Genomic DNA, 7,500 nt, shown 5'->3' with positions numbered 1-7,500 from the left:
TCCGGATTGTACGCGATCCAAATTATGGATATTGTAATACTTTTTTGATATTTTGAAAAAGTTCAAATTTATAAAAAATATAAAATATGAAATCTGCAGTTTGGAAAAAAATTGGAAGTTTGAAACCTGAAGTTCAACAAAAAAAACGGCGCAAAAATCAGCCAAGCGGGGGCAACTAAGCGGATGCGGCCAGCCGTCAGTGAAAAATGGCCCCAAAACTAAGCGCATGCGGCCAAGCGTCGGTGCAAAATGGCCCGAAAACAGTCCCGTCGGTGCCCCCGTCGGGCTAAAATGACCCGAAAACAGTTCAGCTGGGGAAAATTAAGCGGATCCGGCCAAGAGTCGGTGGAAATTGGCCCGAAAACAGCCCAGCGGCAAGCGGAAGCGGCTAACGTTGGGGAAAAGTGACCCGAAAACAGTTAAGCGGGGGAAAACTAAGCGGATGCGGCCACGCGTTGGGGAAAACAAAGCGGATCCGGCCGAGAGTCGGTGGAAATTGGCCCGAAAACAGTCCAGCGGCAAGCGGAAGCGGCTAACGTTGGGCAAAAGTGACCCGAAAACAGTTCAGCGGGGGAAAACTAAGCGGATGCGGCCACGCGTTGGGGAAAACTAAGCGGATACGGCCAAGTGTTGGGGAAAAATGGCCCGAAAACAGCCCAGCGGCAAGCGGAAGCGGCTAACGTTGGGGAAAAGTGACCCGAAAACAGTTAAGCGGGGGAAAACTAAGCGGATGCGGCCAAGTGTCGGTGGAAATTGGCCCGAAAACAGCCCAGCGGCAAGCGGAAGCGGCTAACGTTGGGCAAAAGTGACCCGAAAACAGTTCAGCGGGGGAAAACTAAGCGGATGCGGCCACGCGTTGGGGAAAACTAAGCGGATACGGCCAAGAGTCGGTGGAAATTGGCCCGAAAACAGTCCAGCGGCAAGCGGAAGCGGCTAACGTTGGGCAAAACTGGCCCGAAAACAGTTCAGCGGGGCAAATTTTTGAAATTTTTTTGAAATTTTTTTGAATTTTTGAAATTTTTGAAGTTTTTTTGGGTTTTTGGACTTTTTTTGAATTTTTGAATTTTTTGAATTTTTTTCAATTTTTTGAATTTTTTTTGAATTTTTGAAATTTTTTTTTTTTTTGAATTTATTTGATTTTATAAATTTTTTGTGATTTTTTGAGATTTTTTTGAATATTTTACATGGGTGATTTTGACTTGGGGGATTTTCAGGGGGTGGTAACCCTGGGCGTGGCTAGAGCCTCAAAATGCATATTCCCCTATAGGGTGGCAAGGTTTTCAAAAATGGGTGCCCCCTCATGTACACGCGCGTGGGTGTACATGGCCCCGTCGGTGCCAGCGTGGGTGGAAAATGGCCCGAAAACAGCCCAGCGGCAAGCGGAAGCGGCTAACGTTGGGCAAAACTGACCCGAAAGCAGTATAGCTTGGAAAATTAAGCGGATGCAGCCAATTGTTGGCGAAAACTAAGCGGATACGGCCAAGTGACGGTGAAAAATGGCCCGAAAACAGTCCAACGGCAAGCGGAAACGGCTAACGTTGGGCAAAAGTGACTCGAAAACAGTTCAGCTGGGGGAAATTAAGCGGAAGCAGCCAAGCGTTGGGCAAAACCAAGCGGATACGGCCAAGAGTCGGTGGAAAATGGCCCGAAAACAGTCCAGCGGCAAGCGGAAACGGCTAACGTTGGGACAAAGTGACCCGAAAACAGTTCAGCTGGGGAAAATTAAGCGGATGCAGCCAAGCGTTGGGGAAAACTAAGCGGATCCGGCCCAGAGTCGATGGAAATTGGCCCGAAAACAGTCCAGCGGCAAGCGGAAGCGGCTAACGTTGGGCAAAAGTGACCCGAAAACAGTTCAGCGGGGGAAAACTAAGCGGATGCGGCCACGCGTTGGGGAAAACTAAGCGGATACGGCTAAGTGTTGGGGAAAAATGGCCCGAAAACAGCCCAGCGGCAAGCGGAAGCGGCTAACGTTGGGGAAAAGTGACCCGAAAACAGTTAAGCGGGGGAAAACTAAGCGGATGCGGCCAAGTGTCGGTGGAAATTGGCCCGAAAACAGCCCAGCGGCAAGCGGAAGCGGCTAACGTTGGGCAAAAGTGACCCGAAAACAGTTCAGCGGGGGAAAACTAAGCGGATGCGGCCACGCGTTGGGGAAAACTAAGCGGATACGGCCAAGAGTCGGTGGAAATTGGCCCGAAAACAGTCCAGCGGCAAGCGGAAGCGGCTAACGTTGGGCAAAACTGACCCGAAAACAGTTCAGCGGGGCAAATTTTTGAAATTTTTTTGAAATTTTTTTGAATTTTTGAAATTTTTGAAGTTTTTTTGGGTTTTTGGACTTTTTTTGAATTTTTGAATTTTTTGAATTTTTTTGAATTTTTTTGAATTTTTTGAAATTTTTTTGAATTTTTGAAATTTTTTTTTATTTTGAATTTATTTGATTTTATAAATTTTTTGTGATTTTTTGAGATTTTTTTGAATATTTTACATGGGTGATTTTGACTTGGGGGATTTTCAGGGGGTGGTAACCCTGGGCGTGGCTAGAGCCTCAAAATGCATATTCCCCTATAGGGGGGCAAGGTTTTCAAAAATGGGTGCCCCCTCATGTACACGCGCGTGGGTGTACATGGCCCCGTCGGTGCCAGCGTGGGTGGAAAATGGCCCGAAAACAGCCCAGCGGCAAGCGGAAGCGGCTAACGTTGGGCAAAACTGACCCGAAAGCAGTATAGCTTGGAAAATTAAGCGGATGCAGCCAATTGTTGGCGAAAACTAAGCGGATACGGCCAAGTGACGGTGAAAAATGGCCTGAAAACAGTCCAGCGGCAAGTGGAAACGGCTAACGTTGGGCAAAAGTGACCCGAAAACAGTTCAGCTGGGGGAAATTAAGCGGAAGCAGCCAAGCGTTGGGCAAAACCAAGCGGATACGGCCAAGAGTCGGTGGAAAATGGCTCGAAAACAGTCCAGCGGCAAGCGGAAACGGCTAACGTTGGGACAAAGTGACCCGAAAACAGTTCAGCTGGGGAAAATTAAGCGGATGCAGCCAAGCGTTGGGGAAAACTAAGCGGATCCGGCCCAGAGTCGGTGGAAATTGGCCCGAAAACAGTCCAGCGGCAAGCGGAAGCGGCTAACGTTGGGCAAAAGTGACCCGAAAACAGTTCAGCGGGGGAAAACTAAGCGGATGCGGCCACGCGTTGGGGAAAACTAAGCGGATACGGCCAAGTGTTGGGGAAAAATGGCCCGAAAACAGCCCAGCGGCAAGCGGAAGCGGCTAACGTTGGGGAAAAGTGACCCGAAAACAGTTAAGCGGGGGAAAACTAAGCGGATGCGGCCAAGTGTCGGTGGAAATTGGCCCGAAAACAGCCCAGCGGCAAGCGGAAGCGGCTAACGTTGGGCAAAAGTGACCCGAAAACAGTTCAGCGGGGGAAAACTAAGCGGATGAGGCCACGCGTTGGGGAAAACTAAGCGGATACGGCCAAGAGTCGGTGGAAATTGGCCCGAAAACAGTCCAGCGGCAAGCGGAAGCGGCTAACGTTGGGCAAAACTGACCCGAAAACAGTTCAGCGGGGCAATTTTTTGAAATTTTTTTGAATTTTTGAAATTTTTGAAGTTTTTTTGGGTTTTTGGACTTTTTTTGAATTTTTGAATTTTTTGAATTTTTTTGAATTTTTTTGAATTTTTTGAATTTTTTTTGAATTTTTGAAATTTTTTTTTTTTATTTTGAATTTATTTGATTTTATAAATTTTTTGTGATTTTTTGAGATTTTTTTGAATATTTTACATGGGTGATTTTGACTTGGGGGATTTTCAGGGGGTGGTAACCCTGGGCGTGGCTAGAGCCTCAAAATGCATATTCCCCTATAGGGGGGCAAGGTTTTCAAAAATGGGTGCCCCCTCATGTACACGCGCGTGGGTGTACATGGCCCCGTCGGTGCCAGCGTGGGTGGAAAATGGCCCGAAAACAGCCCAGCGGCAAGCGGAAGCGGCTAACGTTGGGCAAAACTGACCCGAAAGCAGTATAGCTTGGAAAATTAAGCGGATGCAGCCAATTGTTGGCGAAAACTAAGCGGATACGGCCAAGTGACGGTGAAAAATGGCCTGAAAACAGTCCAGCGGCAAGTGGAAACGGCTAACGTTGGGCAAAAGTGACCCGAAAACAGTTCAGCTGGGGGAAATTAAGCGGAAGCAGCCAAGCGTTGGGCAAAACCAAGCGGATACGGCCAAGAGTCGGTGGAAAATGGCTCGAAAACAGTCCAGCGGCAAGCGGAAACGGCTAACGTTGGGACAAAGTGACCCGAAAACAGTTCAGCTGGGGAAAATTAAGCGGATGCAGCCAAGCGTTGGGGAAAACTAAGCGGATCCGGCCCAGAGTCGGTGGAAATGGGCCCGAAAACAGTCCAGCGGCAAGCGGAAGCGGCTAACGTTGGGCAAAAGTGACCCGAAAACAGTTCAGCGGGGGAAAACTAAGCGGATGCGGCCACGCGTTGGGGAAAACTAAGCGGATACGGCCAAGTGTTGGGGAAAAATGGCCCGAAAACAGCCCAGCGGCAAGCGGAAGCGGCTAACGTTGGGGAAAAGTGACCCGAAAACAGTTAAGCGGGGGAAAACTAAGCGGATGCGGCCAAGTGTCGGTGGAAATTGGCCCGAAAACAGCCCAGCGGCAAGCGGAAGCGGCTAACGTTGGGCAAAAGTGACCCGAAAACAGTTCAGCGGGGGAAAACTAAGCGGATGAGGCCACGCGTTGGGGAAAACTAAGCGGATACGGCCAAGAGTCGGTGGAAATTGGCCCGAAAACAGTCCAGCGGCAAGCGGAAGCGGCTAACGTTGGGCAAAACTGACCCGAAAACAGTTCAGCGGGGCAATTTTTTGAAATTTTTTTGAATTTTTGAAATTTTTGAAGTTTTTTTGGGTTTTTGGACTTTTTTTGAATTTTTGAAATTTTTGAATTTTTTTGAATTTTTTTGAATTTTTTGAATTTTTTTTGAATTTTTGAAATTTTTTTTTTTTATTTTGAATTTATTTGATTTTATAAATTTTTTGTGATTTTTTGAGATTTTTTTGAATATTTTACATGGGTGATTTTGACTTGGGGGATTTTCAGGGGGTGGTAACCCTGGGCGTGGCTAGAGCCTCAAAATGCATATTCCCCTATAGGGGGGCAAGGTTTTCAAAAATGGGTGCCCCCTCATGTACACGCGCGTGGGTGTACATGGCCCCGTCGGTGCCAGCGTGGGTGGAAAATGGCCCGAAAACAGCCCAGCGGCAAGCGGAAGCGGCTAACGTTGGGCAAAACTGACCCGAAAGCAGTATAGCTTGGAAAATTAAGCGGATGCAGCCAATTGTTGGCGAAAACTAAGCGGATACGGCCAAGTGTCGGTGAAAAATGGCCCGAAAACAGTCCAGCGGCAAGCGGAAACGGCTAACGTTGGGCAAAAGTGACCCGAAAACAGTTCAGCTGGGGGAAATTAAGCGGAAGCAGCCAAGCGTTGGGTAAAACCAAGCGGATACGGCCAAGAGTCGGTGGAAAATGGCCCGAAAAAAGTCCAGCGGCAACCGGAAACGGCTAACGTTGGGACAAAGTGACCCGAAAACAGTTCAGCTGGGGAAAATTAAGCGGATGCAGCTAAGCGTTGGGGAAAACTAAGCGGATCCGGCCCAGAGTCGGTGGAAATTGGCCCGAAAACAGTCCAGCGGCAAGCGGAAGCGGCTAACGTTGGGCAAAAGTGACCCGAAAACAGTTCAGCGGGGGAAAACTAAGCGGATGCGGCCACGCGTTGGGGAAAACTAAGCGGATCCGGCCAAGTGTTGGGGAAAAATGGCCCGAAAATAGCCCAGCGGCAAGCGGAAGCGGCTAACGTTGGGGAAAAGTGACCCGAAAACAGTTAAGCGGGGGAAAACTAAGCGGATGCGGCCACGCGTTGGGGAAAACTAAGCGGATGCGGCCAAGTGTCGGTGGAAATTGGCCCGAAAACAGCCCAGCGGCAAGCGGAAGCGGCTAACGTTGGGCAAAAGTGACCCGAAAACAGTTCAGCAGGGGAAAACTAAGCGGATGCGGCCACGCGTTGGGGAAAACTAAGCGGATACGACCAAGAGTCGGTGGAAATTGGCCCGAAAACAGTCCAGCGGCAAGCGGAAGCGGCTAACGTTGGGCAAAACTGACCCGAAAACAGTTCAGCGGGGGAAAACTAAGCGGATGCGGCCACGCGTTGGGGAAAACTAAGCGGATGCGGCCAAGTGTCGGTGGAAATTGGCCCGAAAACAGCCCAGCGGCAAGCGGAAGCGGCTAACGTTGGGCAAAACTGACCCGAAAACAGTTCAGCGGGGGCAAACTAAGCGGATGCGGCCACGCGTTGGGGAAAACTAAGCGGATACGGCCAAGAGTCGGTGGAAATTGGCCCGAAAACAGTCCAGCGGCAAGCGGAAGCGGCTAACGTTGGGCAAAAGTGACCCGAAAACAGTTCAGCGGGGGAAAACTAAGCGGATGCGGCCACGCGTTGGGGAAAACTAAGCGGATACGGCCAAGAGTCGGTGGAAATTGGCCCGAAAACAGTCCAGCGGCAAGCGGAAGCGGCTAACGTTGGGCAAAACTGACCCGAAAACAGTTCAGCGGGGGAAAACTAAGCGGATGCGGCCACGCGTTGGGGAAAACTAAGCGGATGCGGCCAAGTGTTGGGGAAAAATGGCCCGAAAACAGCCCAGCGGCAAGCGGAAGCGGCTAACGTTGGGCAAAAGTGACCCGAAAACAGTTCAGCGGGGGAAAACTAAGCGGATGCGGCCACGCGTTGGGGAAAACTAAGCGGATACGGCCAAGGGTCGGTGAAAAAGGGCCCGAAAACAGTCCAGCGGCAAGCGGAAGCCGCTAACGTTGGGCAAAAGTGACCCGAAAACAGTCCAGCGGGGGAAAACTAAGCGGATGCGGCCAAGCGTTGGGGAAAACTAAGCGGATACGGCCAAGCGTCGGTGAAAAAGGCCCGAAAACAGTCCAGCGGCAAGCCGAAGCGGCTAACGTTGGGCAAAAATGGCCAAAAGCGATGGAGCAGGGCGGTCTGAATCTATGCATCCACATAAAATGGGGGGTAAACCTGGGGGATTTCCAGGGGGTGGTAACCCTGGGCGTGGCTGGAGACCCAAAATGCATATTCCCCTATAGGGGGGAAGGATTTTTGGAAGAGGCAGCCCCTCATGTACATGCCAAGCGGGGTGTACATGGCCCCTGTGGGTGCCTCCGTCGGTGTAAAATGGCCCGAAAAACAAGATTATGTTACCCGAAAACACGATTATGTTACCGAAAAAACACGGTTGAGCGGGGGCAGTAAGCACGGTTGAGCGGGGGCAGTAAGCACGGTTGAGCGGGGGCAAAAAACACGGTTGAGCGGGGGCAAAAAACACGGTGCAGCGGGGACAAAAGACACGATTTTGTTGGCGAAAAGCGGTCGGGCAGGGTGACTCCGCGTGGAGTTTCGCCTGTAAGGCCGATGCGGGTAGCCGCGCGGGTTGAAATCCCCAGCC

This window comes from Carex rostrata, chromosome 2 (assembly GCF_964058835.1).
Source record: "Carex rostrata chromosome 2, lpCarRost1.2, whole genome shotgun sequence".
In the NCBI taxonomy this organism is placed as follows: Eukaryota; Viridiplantae; Streptophyta; class Magnoliopsida; order Poales; family Cyperaceae; genus Carex; species Carex rostrata.
This window is presented reverse-complemented; position numbering follows the sequence as displayed.